This window comes from Eubalaena glacialis, chromosome 7, assembly GCF_028564815.1.
Source record: "Eubalaena glacialis isolate mEubGla1 chromosome 7, mEubGla1.1.hap2.+ XY, whole genome shotgun sequence".
In the NCBI taxonomy this organism is placed as follows: Eukaryota; Metazoa; Chordata; class Mammalia; order Artiodactyla; family Balaenidae; genus Eubalaena; species Eubalaena glacialis.
Genome location: NC_083722.1, coordinates 73,592,645 through 73,611,516, shown reverse-complemented (window position 1 = coordinate 73,611,516; position 18,872 = coordinate 73,592,645). Strand labels below are relative to the sequence as shown.

General features: G+C 39.3%; 1 protein-coding gene and 1 pseudogene across 2 annotated transcripts in view; one reads left to right on the top strand and one right to left on the bottom strand.

The window, feature by feature from the left end:
* Positions 1-18,872, top strand: part of PRKAR2A (protein kinase cAMP-dependent type II regulatory subunit alpha) — an 84,060-nt gene that overhangs the window by 11,050 nt on the left and 54,138 nt on the right. The window lies entirely within an intron of this gene.
* LOC133095410 (small ribosomal subunit protein uS10-like) lies at positions 2,437-2,794 on the bottom strand (annotated as a pseudogene).

Below are 18,872 nucleotides of genomic sequence, written 5' to 3'. Positions count from 1 at the left end.
TCCCCAAAATTTAGTTTGTTACCATTTCTCCCTCAGTGAGCAATTCTCTTCCTGAGCATTTGTTTACTGCCTTGAACCTGAACGTTCAAAATCAAAACTACAGCTCAAAACTTGGTCTACTAGACGCACACCTATTTATGCTCATCTTGTTGGCTCATCACCTGTCATTCATCTGTCAAACTCATGAAGCCTAAAACTGATGTCGTTAACGTGTCACACTGCTGTTTCTTCTAATTTCTTCAGCAAGAAACCCAGGAATCAGTCACTTTCTCCTTCTCTCTCTCTCTTTCTCTCTTTCTCTCATTTATTTTAATCTCTGGGCTCCCCCATCTTCTCCTTCCCTACTGTCCCTGCCTTGAGTTTGGTTTTTATTGATTCTTAACTGGATGCACCTGAGCATCCTGTAGGTCTCCCACTCTTCTCTCCTCCGCCCCATCTATTCTCTACACCATCACCACAATCAGCTTTCTTTCCTTTTTCTTCCTTTTAAAAAAATTGTGGTAAAATATACATAATGTAAAATTTGCCATTTTAACCGTTTTAAGTGTACAGTTCAGTGGCGTTAAGTACATTCACAATGTTGTGCAATCACCTTTTTCAGTTAAGTAAACTTTTTCTGAAGTAAAACATATATGCAAAAGGGGGTACAAATCATAAATATGCAGCTTGATTGTTTATAAAGTGTACACACTGTGTATCCCATCAACTAGATCAGGAAATATCAGCTGGAGGAGACCTTCACATCAAGAGCATACATTTTACATAATTGTAACCGTAAATACAGTTCTGCAATTAGGACAGCTAGCATTTTTTAAGCCTTTATTCTGTATTAGTTTCAGTGTTCAGTGATTTATTTGCATTATTTCATTGAATCCTCCTGATCTTTTAAGGTAGGGATAATAGTTATCTCCATTTCACAGATGAGGAAATTGAGGCCTAGAGATTATCCAAGACCATATCATAAGCAGTGTTTGACTCTAGGCTGGAGTTAATGTCATTATACTGTTCATATTATTTCATGCCTGAACTGCTTCTCATTTTTTTCTTGTCTTATTTATTTTTTACAGAAAAGGCTGTAAGCATTTAAAAATTTCTTCACATAGATGTCATAATGAATTTTTTATTGTGGTAGAATATATGTAAAATTTACATTATTACTATTTTAAAGTATACAGTTCAGATGCATTAAGTACATTCATTATTTTGTGTAACCATCACCACTATTTTGTTCTTCTTTTTCAAGATTGTTTTGGGTTTTCAGGACTCCTTGCAATTCCATATGAATTTTAGGATCAGCTTTTCCATTTCTGCCAGAAAAGGCCTGTTTTCTTAAATTTCGTCTTCAGATTGTTGATTGTGAATATATATAACTACAACTGATTTTTGTATGTTGATCTTGCACCCTGCAACTTGTAGATTCTTTAGGATTTTCTGTATATAAGATCATGTAATTTGTGAATAGTTTTATTTGTTCCTTTTCAATTTGAATGCCTTTTTATTTATTTATCTTGCCTAATTGCTCTGTCTAGGACTTTCAGTAGTGTGCTGAATAAAGGTGACTAAAGCAGGCGTCCTTGTCTTGTTCTTGATCTAGGGGAAATTTTTTCAGTCTTCTACCATTAAGTAAGATGTTAGTTGTGGATTTTTCATAAATACTTTTACCATGTTGAGGAAATTCTCTTGAATTCCTTGTTTGTTGAGTACAAACAGGTGTTGGATTTTGTCGGATGCTTTTTCTGCATCAATTGAGATCATCATGTGTTTTTTTCCCTTTCATTCTTTTAATATGTGGTATATTACATTTTAATTTTTATATGTTGAACCAATCTTGCATTCTTGGGATAGATCCCCTTGGTCATGGTGTAAGGTATAATCCTTTTAATATGCTGCTGGATTTCGTTTGCCAGTATTTTGTTGTCATAATGATTTTTCTACTGTATTTTGCAAATTTAGTATATTATATTATTATTATACATAATAATAATTATTCCCCATTTAGATTGCCTCCAAATATTTGCTAGTATAAACTTTTTTTTAATGCATACAGCTTCTTTTTTTTTAAATAAGTTTATTTAATTATTTATTTATTTTTGGCTGTGTTGGGTCTTCGTTGCTGTGTGCGGGCTTTCTCTAGTTGCAGTGAGCGGGAGTACTCTTCGTTCTGGTGCACGGGCTTCTCATTGTGGTGGCTTCTCTTGTCGTGGAGCAGGGCTCTAGGCGCACGGGCTTGCTTCAGTAGTTGTGGCTCGCGGGCTCTAGAGCGCAGGCTCAGTAGTTGTGGCGCACGGGCTTAGTTGCTCCGCGGCATGTGGGATCTTCCCGGACCAGGGCTTGAACCCATGTTCCCTTCATTGGCAGGTGGATTCTTAACCACTGTGCCACCAGGGAAGCCCCAGCTTCTTTTTTAACAACTGACAATTTATTAAAATAGTTGATTTAAGCATCTGCAATGATGACTTCAACCTTGATTCCTAGCTCAGTACTGACAAAAATAATCTGTTTAATTATCTCAGAAGGACTGTGCAAGTCAATGAGTTGCTTGTGGATGCTCATTTGAAAAAGATCCTAAGTCAGTATCTTTACCACAAGGAGTTTTTCTAATTAGTGATTCTCATAGTCTTGGTAGGCATCCAAACTGATCCTTTCACTTTGAGATTCTTTTTCTTTGCTCCTCTGATCAAGTCAGCACACGCCTTCAACAGAGATTTACGTTGTGGTTGGTTAGGGTAATTCTAGTTTGGTAAATCACCACTTCTGGTTCCATGGGTGTTTTTCTGTTTTATTTAAGAGCCATGGCTGTGGTGAGGCTTCCTCATAGACTTGTTCCTTGGGGAAAGCCAACAGTGGTGAGTTGGGAGCAGAAGCCGGAAGCAAGAGCTGCAGACCTGAGTTCTGCTGCAGCTGTGACTGTATCTTCTCAAAGAGTGCATAAGGTTTTTTTTTTTTTTTTTTTTTTTGACTTATTTACCTAGAATAGATTTCTAGAAACAGAATTATTGTGTCAGAAGATACATTTTTTGGCATTTAATAAGTACTACATGGTCATATTGCTTTTCAGAAGGATTGTGTCAATCAATATACACAGTTACCAGCAATATGTATGAATACCAAATTTGTTGTACAGTTAAAAAAATTAAAATACAGTTGATGAACCCCAGTGTTCATAGCAACACTATTTACAATAACCAAGACATGGAAGCAACCTAAGTGTCCATTGACAGATGAATGGACAAAGAAGATGTGAGATACACACACACACACACACACACACACAATGGAATACCACTCAGTCATAAAAAAGAATGAAATAAAACCATTTACAGCAACATGGATGAACCTAGAGATTATCATACTAAGTTAAGTAAGTCAGATAGAGAAAGACAAATATCATATGATGTCACTTATATGTGGAATCTAAAAAAATGATACAAATGAACTTACTTACAAAACAGAAATAGACTCACAGACGTAGAAAACAAACCTGTGGTTACCAAAGGGGAAAGAGAGGAGGAATAAATTAGAAGTTTGGGATTGAAATATACACACTGCTATATATACAAGAGATAACCGACAAGGACCTACTGTATAGCACAGGGAACTCTACTTAATATTATCTTGTAATAACCAATAATGGAAAAGAATCTGAAAAAGAATATGTATATATATGTATAACTGGATCACTTTGCTGTATACCTGAAACTAACACAACATTGTAAATCAACTATATTTCAATAAAAATTAAAAAAAAATACAATTGACATACTGTATTTTATGTTAGTTTCAGATGTACTACATCATGTTTTGACATTTTGCATACATTATGAAATGATCACCCAAATTTGTTGTACACTTGAAGCACAAGGTATTAAAATTTTTTGAAAAGAATTAACTTTTGGAAAAATTTTCTCAGTGTTTTACTTTCAATTTTATTCATTTTAAGAATGTTGAACCTTTATCTTCATTTAATGTCTGCTTATGTTCAGTGTGGGACTGTATATTTGAGATACTTATTTTGATAGAGTTGATAAGAATTATTGAATCCCTACTTTTAGAAGGTGAGGAAGAGAGGAAAGTCAAGGTTCACCCTGACCTGGGGTGAACCTGGTATGATTCTTGGTGTACTAGGGGGATATACTGTTAACAAAGATACTAGGTAAAGGAAAAACTGTTGTTTCTCTACTCAAGACACTTCTGACACTAACTACCTGGAGTTAGTGCAGACTGCACAGGTTAATGCTCAGTCCCAAAAGACTGCCTTCTACTTCAGACGCTAATCAAAACTCCAGGCCTCCTGTTCTTCTAACTGACCAGCTATAAATTTGGGGTTCCCATGACCCCACTTTAAGTCTGATAATTTGCTCAAATGGCTCACAGAACTTAGGAAAGTGCTTTACTTACTGTTACTGGCTTGTTATAAAGGATACAACTAGGTACAACGAAATGAAAGAGATGCATAGGTCAAGGTATGTAGGAAGGGGCACAGAACCTCTGTGCCCTCCTCGAGCACACCACCTTCCCACACCTCAATGTGTTCACCAACCTGGAAGCTCTCAGAACCCCTTCATTTAGGGTTTTTAATGGAGGGTGCATTACATAGGCATGATTGATTAAATCATCAAGGATGAACTCAATCCCCAGCTCATCATCCCTCCCTGTAGGTCAAGGTGTAGGGCTGAAATTTCCAACCTTCTAATCACAGGGTTGTTCTTCTCATAACTGGTCTTCATCTTTCAAGTGTCACCTCATTAGCATAAACTCAGTTTGGTTGAAAGGGGCTTATTTTGAATAACAAAAGACTCTCCTCTCACCTCTATCACTGAGGAAATTTCAGAGGTTTCAGGAGCTCTGCCAGGAATCTGGGCTGAAAACCAAATATATATTTCTTGTTATATCACAATATCAGACTGGGAAATTAAAAAAATTTTTTTTAATTTTTATTTTATATTGGAGTATAGTTGATTTAATTGACATATAACATTGTATTAGTTTACAGTATATGACATAATTTCATATATGTATATATTGTGAACTGATTAGTTAACATTCATCACCTCACAGGTAAACTTTATTGTGATGAGAACTTTTAAGATTTATTCTATTAGCAACTTTCAAATATACAATACAGTATTATTTTTTTTTTTTAATTTATTTATTTTATTTATTTTTTTTGGCTGCGTTGGGTCTTCGTTGCTGCACGCGGGCTTTCTCTACTTGTGGTGGAGTGGGGGCTACTCTGTTGTGGTGCGCAGGCTTCTCGTTGCGGTGGCTTCTCTTGTTGAGGAGCACAGGCTCTAGGCGCGCAGGCTTCAGTAGTTGTGCCACGTGGGCTTAGTAGTTGTGGCTCGTGGGCTCTAGAGCGCAGGCTCAGTAGTTGTGGCGCATGGGCTTAGTTGCTCTGCAGCATGTGGGATCTTCCCGGACCAGGGCTCGAACCCGTATCCCCTGCATTGGCAGGTGGATTCTTAACCACTGCGCCACCAGGGAAGCCCCTTTGGTGTGGTTTTGATTTGCATTTCTCTAATGACTAATAATGTTGAACATCTTTTCATGTGCTTGTGGTCTATTAATATATCTTCTTTGGAGAAGTGTCTATTCAGGTCCTGAGTCTATGTCTTAATTGGGTTATTTGTCTTTTTGTTGTTGAATTGTAAGTGTTCTTTATATATTTTGGATACTAGTCTCTTACCCGATATGTGATTTACAAATATTTTTCCCATTTTGTGAGTTGTCTTTTTACACTCTTGTAGCACACGTTTTAAATTTTGATAAAGTTCAGTTTATCTGTTTTTTTCTTTTGTTGCTGTGCTTTGAGTTTCATACCTAGTCTGCTTTTTCTGTATTTCTACCCTAGCTCTCTTCTTTTCCTTGGACAACCACAGAAGTTTCTTATCTCAAATACCTTGCTCTCTCTAGTTCATTCTCCACCCAGTAGCCAGGGAGATTTATTTTAAATGGAGACCAGATCATATCAATCTTCAGTTCAAATCCCCTCATTGCAAGTGGAATGAAATTCACATATCTTCTGTGGTTCACACAGTCCTGCAAGATTTGATCCATATTTTTCTCTCTACCTTCTCTCTCTTGCCCTATCCATCCTTGCCTGCTACGCTTGTTGCCAGGCTCTTTCTCTCTCTAAGTAGTCTGTGATTGCTGTTGGTCCTTCCTGAATCTTTCTTCTGTGGCTCTGACCAACTGGCTCCTCTTCTTCATTTAAGCCTCAGCTTTAGAGAGGCTTTTCCAGATTGCCTTGCCTAGAGCGGGTCCCTCTGTTGTTGGGGTTCAGTAGCACCCCACGTGGTTACATTAGAGCTCAAGTAATGATCTAGAATTCTTATTTGTTTTTTGTTATTTTTCTCTCAATAGAACAGAAGCTCTGTGAGGATGGGGAATTTTCATTTTCTTTGTTTTGTTTTCAGCACTTAGCATACAGCCAGGCCTATAGTGTATACTTAAAAAGATCTTGTTGAGTACATGAGTGAGTTTATGACTGAGGAGCTGATTTGGGAGACTGCTATCACAGAGTATATTGTGGGAGCACAGAGATGGGAGCTAAGGTAGGAAGTAACTGGGCGTCAGTGGTGTTGCAAGCAGTGAAGAGGTCAAGTTGGGTAAGGCCAGTGTTGAAATGATTGGACCCAGCTGTAATTCTAGGGATAGGATAGAGGCTTCAGTGGGGTTGTGGTAGAAGAGGTCAGGTGCCAGTGGGTCAGGGAGTTTGTGTGTGTGTGTGTGTGGGAGAGAGAGAGAGAGAGAGAGAGACAGGGAGGGAGGGAGGGAGGGAGATGGGGGCTGCAGAAGACTCAGACAAGGAATGGGGAGTACATTTTGAAGAAGTAAAGAAAGGACCTGGTGGTAGCTTGAAGAAGTACAGGTATGAGGGAAGGTCTTTGGTTTTGTTTTATTAGGTTAGAGTCACCATTAGCATGTTCACATGCAGAAGGAAATGAGCCAGTGGAGAGGTAACATCTGATGGAGCAAGGTCCTAGAATGGCAGGTGGGGAGGTGGCTTAGAATGGAGAGAAAAACTGGGGACATCTCATATTCAGAAACTGGAGAGGAGTGTTATATGCTTTAGCTGTTATTTAATTTAAAGGGTAATTTAAGGTTTTACTTCTTTTATTTATTTATTTACTTTTGGCTGCATTGGGTCTTCGTTGCTGCGCACGGGCTTTCTCTAGTTGCGGCAAGCGGGGGCTACTCTTCGTTGTGGTGCACGGGCTTCTCTTTGTGGTGTCTTCTCTTGTTGTGGAGCACAGGCTCTAGGCGCACGGGCTTCAGTAGTTGCGGCGCGCAGGCTCTAGAGCCCAGGCTGAGTAGTTGTGGTGCACGGGCTTAGTTGCTCCACGGCATGTGGGATCTTCCTGGACCAGGGTTCAAACCCATGTCCCCTGCATTGGCAGGCGGATTTTAACCACTGCGCCACCAGGGAAGCCCTAAGGTTTTACTTATTTGTGCCCTTGATTCAAGGCCTTGTCTTTTACTTACTTGAATCTCATAGAGGTGAATATTTAAGCTAAGGGAAAACAGTATAGAGGTTTCTCAAAAAATTTAAAATAGAACTACCATATGACCCAGCAATTCCACTTCCAGGTATTTTTTCAAAGAAAACAAAAACACTAATTCAGAAAAATAAATGCACCGCTACGCTCAAGGCAACATTATTTACAAGATAAGGACGCAACCTAAGTGCCTATTGATAGGTGAATGGATAAAGAAGATGTGGTATATATTCACAGTGGAATATTACTCAGCTAAAAAAGAGAATGAAATCTTGCCATTTATGACAACATGTATGGACCTAGAGGGTATTATGCTAAGCAAAATAGGTCAGACAGAGAACGACAAATACTGTGATATCACTTATATGTGGAATTTAACAAATAAAGCAAATGAACAAATATATTAAAACGGACTCATAGATACAGAGAACAAACTGGTGGTTACCATAGGGGAGTGAAGTTGGGGGATGAATGAAATAGGTGAGGGAGATTGAGAGGTACAGACTTCTAGTAATAAAACAAGTAAGTCACAGGGATGTAATGTACAGCATAGGGAATATAGTTAATAACATTGTAATAATTTTTTATGGTGACAGAAGGTAACGAGTTATCATGGTGATCATTTTGTAGTATATAAATATATTAAATTACTGTGTTGTACGTCTGAAACTAATATAATATTGTAAGTCAATTATACTTCAAATTAAAAAAGATAAAAACATGTGGTCTGCTAGGGCTGTTCTTGTGTATTATAGTCTCACAATAAGTTTTTCTCATGTATTTTTTCCTGTTTAGTGTAAAATTTAGTGTATGACTCTGGAATTTTAAAAAAGGTAGGCATGTTTAGCTTGTAATTTTTCTTTTGCATTTGAGGTTCCATTTAAATGAATTTGAGATTCAAAAATAGATGGCTTGAGTTTTTCTTAGTCCAAGACCTGATATCTGCCAGGGAATTCGTTAACAACAGTTTTAAGATGTGATACCCACAAGATATTGTATGTGAAGACAGTGACTAGTGATGTCAAAATTTGGATAAAGATTTTTTGGATAAACCAGTGGCTGGAGAATTATTGTTCAGTTTGCAGTGTTATAATTAAACACTTTTTTTGAGGCATCCATTATTTTTAAACAAAAGTAAAATTATGACTAGAGGAGAATTTGCTTCATGCTGTAAATAGATATATTTATCACGTTTTGTCATGTTCTTGATGGCTCTTTTCAGAAAGATTATTGAAGCTTTTTTGTTTGGTGACTCCACGATCATTAACAGGGCAGCTGATTTGTCTTGCCATTACCAGACCAAGTGTCCAGTGCTCAACTAATGGGTTGGTTTCTCAACCAGAAGGAGAAGCCCCATCTGGTTGGTGATGCTCCGGGTTTATTTCTAGCAATCTGTAGATAATTCTCAGAGTATGATTCAATTTAATGCATACCAAATTGTAAAAATGGTATATAAGTCTAGTAGATGAGTGGTATCTGAAATGATAATAAGTGAGAATGGGATTTAGCACCCTAAAATGAGTGGTCTTGCATATCTTTTTAAATGCTTGTCTTTATTTTTGTAAGTTGGCTAGGGAGTTTTCAGTTTGTTTTTGTTGAATAATAAAGAATGTGTCTGGCCTTTGTCCCAGATTCCTGGCACAGAACTTCCAGAACTCTTAGGATTTCCCAAGTGGTAGGAGTGTTTTTGTTACTCATGAGCCCTCTTGGATCATACCTGAGTTTATGTTTATGAGATGATTCAAGATGGGGCCTGGTCACCAGAAAGACCAACCATGTAATTAGAACACTGGGGCTTTGAGCCAATCTGACCTCTGGGGAAAGGTGAGGGGCTGGAGATGGAGGTTAATCTCGTGGCCCCTGATTCAGTCAATCATATCTATGGAATGAAACCCCAATAAGGCTCTGAACATCAGAGCTTGGTGGAGCTTCCTGGTTGGTGATATGCTAGGAGGGTAATGCACCCTGATTCCTTTTTTTTTTTTTTGGCTGCATCGGGTCTTAGTTACGGCACATGGGATCTTTCGTTGTGCCACGTGGGCTCTTTTTGGTGTGCGGGCTTCTCTCTAGCTGTGGCATGCTAGCTTCTCTCTAGTTGTGTCATGCGGGTTTCTCTCTCTCTAGTTGTGGCACGCGAGCTCCAGGGCGCGTGGGCTGTGTGGTTTGCGGCCCACAGGCTCTCTTGTTGAGGCACCTGGGCTCTGTAGTTGTGGTGCCGCGGGCTTAGTTGCCCCGCAGCATGTGGGTTCTTAGTTCCCAGACCAGGGATCGAACCTGTGTCCCCTGCATCAGAAGGCAGATTCTTTACCACTGGACCACCAGGGAAGTCCCTGATGCACCCTGATTCTATGAGGAGAGAGCATGGAAACTTTGTGTTCAGGACCCTTCCAGACCTTGCCCTATGTGTATTTTCATTTGGCTAGTCCTGATTTGTATCCTTTCTAATAAAACTGTAATAATAAGTATAGTGCTTTCTAAAGTTCTGTGAGTTGTTCTAGCAAATCAAACCTGAGGAGTTGTGGGAACCTCTGAATTTGTAGCCAGTTGTTCGGAAATGTTGTTGGCCTGTGGACCACCAAAGTGCAGCTGGAGTAAGGACAGTCTTGTTGGGAACCACGTCCTTGAACTATGGAATCTGATGCTACTCTGGGTCATTAGCATCAGAATTGTATTGAAGTTCACCAGTTGGTGTCAGAATAGTTTTATATTCCTGTTATAATTCAACTTAAATTGGTGGCCAGATGTGAGTTGATGAGATGATATACCCAAGAAAGAGGGCATGGCTTTTAGTCCTTTCCAGCCCAGGTAATAGGAAATCATTCACTTAGGCCATTTACATTTAGTGTCTGTGTATGACAAGGTCTGTACTAGACACAAAATGGTAGGAAATTCCCCATCCCTACAGCTTAGGAGTTTTTTATGTGATGTAGTAGACACATGGGATTTTTGTGTGCTGTGATAGAGAAGGAATGCTCAGCCCTTGGAATGGCGCTGTCTTCTTTGACAGGACATTGGGGCTGGGTTAGAGATGGGTCTTCTAGGCAGTGTGTACTTTAGGACCAGAGAGATGTCCAGTGTACTAGTGTGGATGGGGACAGGGGGTTGTGGGTGCCAATGGTTGTTTCAGAATAAGTGACTGTGTTTACTGGCTGGAAGTATGTGTTAGGGCAGTGCTTTTGCAAAGTGGTAAATGGACCACCTGTATAAGAATTACCCTGTACACCAAGGGGGGAAAGTGGCTGGGGGGGTGGGGTGGTAGGATGAATTGGGAGATTGGGATTGACATGTACACACTAATATGTATAAAATAGATAACTAATAAGAACCTGCTGTATAAAAAAATAAAATTCAAAAATTCAAAAAAAAAGAAAAGAATTACCCTGTCCACTGGTTCCCCCATCCCCTTACAGAAATGCTGGTTTTCTTTTCTACTTTTTTTTTATGATGGAAAATGTCGATTAGTGACACTAGTAAGACGAATAGTGTAATATCCCCCCCCCCATCTACTTATCCCCAACTCCATTAACTCATGACTGGTGATTCGATTTATAGTGTTTGCTAATTTCTCTTTGGGAGTATTTACCCATTTATTTAATTACTATGCCAGTTTCAAGCTACCACACAATTTTACTGAACAAGGAGTTAGGGAAAGATTCTCAGAAGCAGTTCTCCTGACCTGGGGCAAGGTGGCCCCAGCTCATGGCTCTTTCCCACTCAAACCAGCTTCCTCTTACTTTTTAAAAAATTTATTTATTTTATTTATTTATTTATTTTATTTATTTATTTTTGGCCGTGTTGGGTCTTCGTTGCTGCACGCAGGCTTTCTCTAATTGTGGTGAGCAGGGGCTACTCTTCGTTGCAGTGCACGGGCTTCTCATTGCGGTGGCTTCTCTTGTGGAGCACGGGCTCTGGGTGTGCGGGCTTCAGTAGTTGTGGCACACGGGCTCAAGAGCACAGGCTCAGTAGTTGTGGCACACGGGCTTAGTTGCTCCGTGGCATGCAGGATCTTCCCGTACCAGGGATTGAACCCGTGTCCCTTGCATTGGCAGGCGGATTCTTAACCACTGAACCACCAGGGAAGTCCCACACCTTCCTCCTTTTTAAAAAAATTTCAGAAATAATTCTATCCATAAGTATTTAGGTTTATATCTCTAAGGACTAGTTTTAAAAATATACCCACAGAACTTTTATTACAGCTAAAATAATTAACAATAATTCCTTAGTATCAAATATTTGATTTGTGTTCAAACTTCTCCACACATCTCCAGATAGGTTCCAAGAATTACATTTGGCTGCATTATCTCTTAAGTCTCTTTTAGTCTATAGGATCTTTCTTGATCTCTCTCTTTTTTCCTTTGAAGCTTATTTGTAGAATAAAGTTTATTTTGTAGATTTTTTTCACAATGTACAGTTTGCTGATTGCATCCCCATGATGTTTGCATCAAAGTTCCCCATCCCCTGTTTTTCGTCTAATTTCATAATTGACACTAGAGCAGTGGCTTTCAAATGAGGTTCCAGGATCAATAACATCAGCATCATCTGGGAAACTTATTAGAAATACAGATTCTTGGCTTCACTCCAGGCCTATTGAATCAGAAACTCTGAGGAAGGGGCCCTGCAGTCTTCTAAATGATTCTGATGCACCCTAAAGTTTGAGAACCATTGCTGTATAGGCTTGATCAGATTCAGGTTTGTCCCTCTCCCACCCCACTCCCTTACCCCCACCAGCTATTTCATGGCTGTTGATGTGTTTTCCATTAGAAGGCACTTAAGGCTGACTGGTCTCTCATTTATGATGCTGATGTCCATGTTGATCATTGCCTAGGCTATATCCGTTAATTCACTGGGGTTGCAAATGGCATTGTTCTAATTGTATCATTCCTTCTTTTTTTAAAAAATATTTTATTTATTTATTTATTTATTGGCTGTATTGGGTCTTAGTTGTGGCATGTAGCATCTTCATTGCAGCATGCGGGCTCTTTCATTGCGGCACGTGAGCTTCTCTCTAGTTGTGGCACACGGGCTCCAGAGTGTGTGGGCTCAGTAGTTGCAGTGCGCAGGCTCTATTGTTGTGAGGTGCAGGCTCCGAGCGTGGGGCTCAGTAGTTGCAGCACGTGGGCTCTCTAGTTGAGGTACACAAGCTCAGTAGTAGTGGTGTGTGGGCTTAGTTGCCCCACAGCATGTGGGATCTTAGTTCCCTGACCAGGGATCGAACCCACGTCCCCTGCATTGGAAGGCGGATTCTTAACCAATGGACCACCAAGGAAGTCCCTCTATCATTCCTTCTTCATGCATAAACTGGAAAAACTTCCCCTCATTAACTCTTAGGTTACCCTGTGGAATAGTTTGTTCAGAAAAGGCAGGATAAACGATGAGTCTTTGCTTTTATCTACCTGTTTTCAGAATAACTTGGTTCTCTAGCATCTGCCAAAGATGACAAATGAAGTCCTGTAACAAATCAGTGTAAATTTAAAGATTTAACAGTATTTGATGTTTTATCCATTGTCATTTTGTTCTTATTTGATGCTCATATTATCCTATCTTTGTGTCATGGGAACCTCTTCAGGTTTTCTCCTAATTCCTTTTGACATGATCCTAGCGGTCTTTTATAGTGTCCTTGATTTCTGGTAGAAGATTTTCCAGTCTTGTTACATGTTTAGCTCCAGACCAGGAATTAGCAATTTCTTCAAGCAACCCTGTTTCTCTTTAGACAAAAATAGTAGAGATCATAAAATGCATGGTAGGGCTGCTCTTTACTCCAGAGGTTAGTCATATTTCCAGTTTAAACTCAGGACTATAATGCTTTTACTCAACCTAATGTATAGCCTTTCTTTAATGCCAGAAATCCCAGTATTCAATAACACAATTACTCATTTTCTTTATCCCATAATGCCCACATAACAGTCTCAGAATCGTAGACTAGCAGTATTATTTCTGAAAACTATTTCTTCAGTGCTTGTTATCTTTAGAGTATAGCCCGCTAGGATATCCAATTAAAGTCATTTGAAATAGTTCTTTGTGTGATTCTCCTCCCAATTAAATATATAGTTAGTTTGCTTTATGTTTTGGGGATTGCTTTTTCAAATTTAATTTTATAATTATGTAAAATATTTACATGGTTCCAAAGTCAACCAAATAAGGTATATTCAGAGGAGCCTGGCTTCTACCCTTGTAGCTTCCACCTGATTCCCTCCTCTGTAGCAGTGATTTTCATCCTTGGGAGCTTTTAAAAAATACTGATGCTCAGACTCCACATCCAAGCAATTAATTCATAATTTGGGAGAGGAATTGGAGGAGAGTGAGACCCAGCCATCAGTATTTTTCACAAGTTCCCAAGTGATTTTCAGGGATAGCCAAAGTTAAGCGAAGAACTACTGACATTTAACTTTTCAAATAAAATCTATATCATTCCATTTAAAAACACACACACACAGAGACACAAATGGGATGCATCTATTTAGATTCCTTTCTCTCTTTCTTAAACATAAGGAACTATACTGCTGCACTCTTTGGTGAACAGCATGACCTGGAAAGCAGCTGTAACACGCTGTGCATTTAACCAAGCTTGCTGCCCTGCAGCTGCTAAAGCTGGAGAATGCCAATGTGATAGATGTTATGGGACTTAAAGAAAAGCAACAATTGAGTAATTTTTCTTCTAAAATATATTTTTAAAGTATAAAAGTAAGAAATTGTAAACACATATATGTATAATTCTAAAAATTAAGAATCCTGGGACATCATGAACACACATGTGACTTGGGATCTGCATCTTATTGCATGATTCAGATATACTAACTGGCATGGTCTGTGCTTTCCATTTAATTACATGCTAGTCTGCGACATGTCTTGTGTTCTCATTATAACATGAAATTTTGTTTGTAGGAACGAGAAAATGGCTTAATTTTTCTAATCTGTTTTTTTAATTCAATTACAAAGGTGTTTGTTTTTTTTTTCATCAATTACTGATGCCATTTTTTCCTCTCTGCTCTAATCCAAGCATCCACTAGATATTGTGAGTGCCAACTGATGGTCTATCAGTTTAAAACAGTTCTGTGGCTACACAGTTTGGGAAATGTTGCTGTGGCTTGGGGACCTATTAAAAAGCTTTATAAAGGGGAGGGATGTTGTCATGTTTGGACCCTAGGAGGGTCCAACAGTGTGGAGGACTGGTCCAAAGCAGGGTGAGAGTGGATGCTGGGACACTGCATTGCAATCCACGGTAATAATACAAGTGAATGGTGATTAGGGCCTGAATTGAGCCAAGTGCAAGAGTTAGTGTTAGGGGCTAGCAGGAATGTTATAAAATAGGAATATTTTCCTTGAGTTGAATCACCACTTCTAAGGTGTGTTTCTCTGTTTTTCAGGTCCAGAAAGTAGATTTGAATGCACCCATACATGCGCATTACCTTGATGACTGACTCATGTTAATTAAATTCATTGGAAACTGACTTATACAGGAATTAGGTAGACCCAGCTTTCTATCCTTGCTCTGTCACAGCACAGACCTTCGGTATTTTCATTCTTAAGAAGGGAATTCTTGACTGCTTTTCAAGGGTGGTGAAAATTAAAGATGATATATGCTATATACCTACCACAGTGTCTGGTGTAATAATTGGTTAGGCAGTCTTTTCTCTTGATCCTAGAACTCATATTCCCCAAACCCGGGGAACCTGCTTATATTAAAATCTTTAGGAAGTTGGATTGTCAATAAGAACTTTGATTAGAAAGCGCAGAATTAGAACCAACAAAATAGCAATGGCTGGATTACTATGGTACATTACCTTGATATTCTTATGACGAACCACCCTTGCATGCCTGGGATAAATCCTGCTTGGTCATGGTATATAATCTTTATAATGTTGTTGGATTTGGTTGGATTTGCTAGTGGGTTTTTTTGTTTGTTTTTTGTTTTGTTTTGTAGGATTTTTTCATCTGTATTCATAAGAGATACTGATCTGTAGGTTTTTTTCTTGTGGTGTCTTTGTCTGGCTTTAGTATCAGGATAATGCTGGCTTCTTAAAATGTATTATGAAATATACCCTTTCCTAATTTGGGGGGAAGAGTTTCAGGAGAAGTGGTATTAAATCTCCTCTAAATGTTTGGAAGAATTCACCAGAGAAGCCATCAAATCCTGGACTTTTCTTTGTTAGGAGGTTTTTAAATTACTGATTCCATCTCCTTACTTATTATAGCTCTGTTGAGATTTTCTATTTCTTCCTGAGTTAGTTCTGGTCATTTATGTGTTTCTAGGAATTTGTTAATTTCATCTGAGTTATCTGATTTGTTGGTCATCAGTCAGCCACCTTTTCTTTTTAAATTTATTTTTATTTTAAAATATTATCATACAATAAAATTTACTTTTTTGGTCTATAGTTCTGTGAATTTTAACACATATATAGATTTGTGTAACCACCACCACAATCAGGATATAGAGCAATTCCATCACCCCAAAAACCCACTTTGTGGTATTATAGTCGCATTTTCTACTAACCCCTAGCTCCTGGCAACCACTGTTGCCTATCACTAGATCTGTTCTCTGTCACTAGTTTTGTCTTTTTAAGAATGTTATATAAATACAGTCATACAATATGTATATTTTGAGACTTTTTTCACTCAGCATAATGTCTTTAAGATTCATCCAAGTTATGTTATCAATAGTTTGGTTTTTTTTTTAATTGCTGAGTAGTATTTCATTGTATAGATGTCACATTTTATTCATTCATCTGTTTCCAGTGTTTGGTGGCAATGAATAGAACTGCTAAGGACATTTTATAGTGTCTTTGGATTCCTGATTGTCCATTCACTGAAATCTTTACGCTTGTGATCATCAACTCTCCAGGTTTTCTGGAGGATGAATTTTTTTTTTTTTTTTTTGGCCTCATCCTGCGGCATGTGGGATCTTAGTTCCCCAACCAGGGTTCGAACCCGTGCCCCCTGCATTGCAAGTGAAGAGTCTTAACCACTGGACCACCAGGGAAGTCCCTGGAAGATGAATGTTTTTATGTACTTCTGGCACACAGTAGGTATTTAATAAAAACACATTCAGCAAATACATACTGAAAATCTGTCATGTGCTAAGCATTGGGAATACACTGGTAAGTAGAAACAGACTTAACTCCTTCCCTTGGGAAGAGCTCACAGTCCTGTAGGGGACACCAACATCAACCAAATAATCACTCAGATTGTTCTAGCATTGTACCTGTGGCTTCACTGCTTTGAAGGAAAGGCACTTTGTTTCCTCAGAGCCTGTAATAGGAATCTGAGCTCACCAGGTAGGTCAAATATGGCTTCCCTGAGAGAAGTGACTACTCTCTCAATTCCAAAGTTTGAAATAGGAGTTAACTAAGCAAAGTGGTGAGAAAAGCATTCTAAGACAAGCCCTTGAAGTGAGAGGGAACTTGGTGAGGAGACCAGTGTGGCGGCCAGAATGCAGAGAGTAAGGAGAGCATGATCAGAGTTTTGTCCTTATCTGAAGACCAGTGAGAAGGCCACTGAATAATTTTATGTCATGGGGTGTGAGTAATGAGGATTATGGTTAGAAAAGATCATTCTAGCAGCTAGGTAGAAAAGGGATTTGGAGAGGGCTAGAGCTGGTACAAGTAATTTATTAAGAGGCTATTACTATAATTGAGGCTTGAGATGATGTTTGCCTGAGTTGAAGGGGGTGGGTGTTGAAGATGGATTCAGGGCTCATGTAGAAGGTAAGATGATGGCCAGGTCTTAGGGATGGATTGGATATGGTGTATGTGGAGAGAGAACTATCAAAGAAGACGCCTATATTTTTTGGCCTATGCATTTGAATGGACAGCAGTGCTCTTTATTAAGATAAAGAACATGAGAAAGCCTTCAGCTTTGGGAAGATGGGAAGATCATGAGCTTGATAGTGGATATATGAGTTTCAGGTCTCCTGAGTTAAGCAGGAGATGACAAGTGGGCCATCTAATATTCTCATCTAGAGCTCGCTGAAGAGATCTAGGCCAGAGGTATGAGAGTGGGTCGTTACTTGAAGCTGTAGGTATGAATGAAATCTTCCAGGGTGAGAGAACAGAGTGAGAAGCAGAGGGCCTCTGACTGACAGACACTTTGAGGACCCTAGTTTTAAAGGACAGGCATAGGAGAGTGAACCTACAAGGGAAAGGGGAAACCTGCAAGGGTAAGGGGAAGGCGCATGTTGTAAATGAATGAAAGCATGAAAATTAGACAATATGCAGAACACTTTTATTGTACAAATCTGAAACTCTATACCCATTAAACAACAACTTCCCTCTCCACCCCCCACCCCCACCTTCTGGTAACCACCATTCTACTTTCAGTTTCTATACATTAAATTTTTTTTTTACTGTCAAAAAAGAAGTTTGAGAAATATTGGTCCTAGGATATCAGCAACACATTCCCTACTCCAACTCAAACATCTGTGTGCCTACTGTGTGTCAGGCCACTGTACTGATTCCAAGGCCACTGTAGAGATTCCAAGATGAGGTAGACATGACCACTACTTTTGAGAAGCTCCCCTTCTACCTGGGAACAAAGACCAACAAAGCAAGTGCTGTTTGCCAGGCACAGAAAGACAAGAATATTTTTGTAGACTGGTTTAAAGGAGAAGCAAGGGCACAGAAACCTCAGATTATAAAATCTGTAGCTTGGTGAGGCAGGAAGTGGCAGGCATTAAGATTAGCAAAGTGAAATAAAAGTCAGATTGTGAAAAGTCCTGGAAAGAAATATTTTGGACCTTATGCAGAGGCAATGGCAAGCTGTCAGAGATTTTATTTATCAGGGGAGTGATGTAGTTAGTAGTCTATACTTGGAAGATTTCCAGAGCTGCATGGAAGCTACATGGGGTGCTTGCTGGGGGTGTTCTTTTAAAGAGGCTAGAGGAGGCATAGAGAGTAGACACAGATTTCAGGAGCAGGCTCAGCAAGTCTTCGTGCCCAATTGAATGTGTGTGTGTGTGGTGGGGAGTGGGAAGGGTAATGCGGTGAAGCGGAGGGAGAAGATAGAGACGGACTTTGGTGGTGATGGTGACAGGGAGACCTTGTACAGATTTGGCCTCAACGATTCAAGTGCAAACCCCCAGAGGCAACTAGAAATAGAAGTCTGGAGCTCAGGAACAAGGTTAGGACTATTTAAATAGATTTGAGTGTGTGTGTGTGTGTTTGTGTGTGTGTGTGTGTATGTGTGTGTGTGTGTGTGTAGGAACAGAATGACATTGCTACAAAAGTTGTGCAGAAAAGATGGCCCAAGAAGGAAGCCTGAGGCTTCCAGAAAGGAACCAGAAAGGTGTGAGGAGACATGGAAAATGTTTGGCCAAGACAGTGGAAAGGAGAATTTCAAAAGTAGGGCTATTCCACAATGTTAGGTGTCAGGGAGATCCAA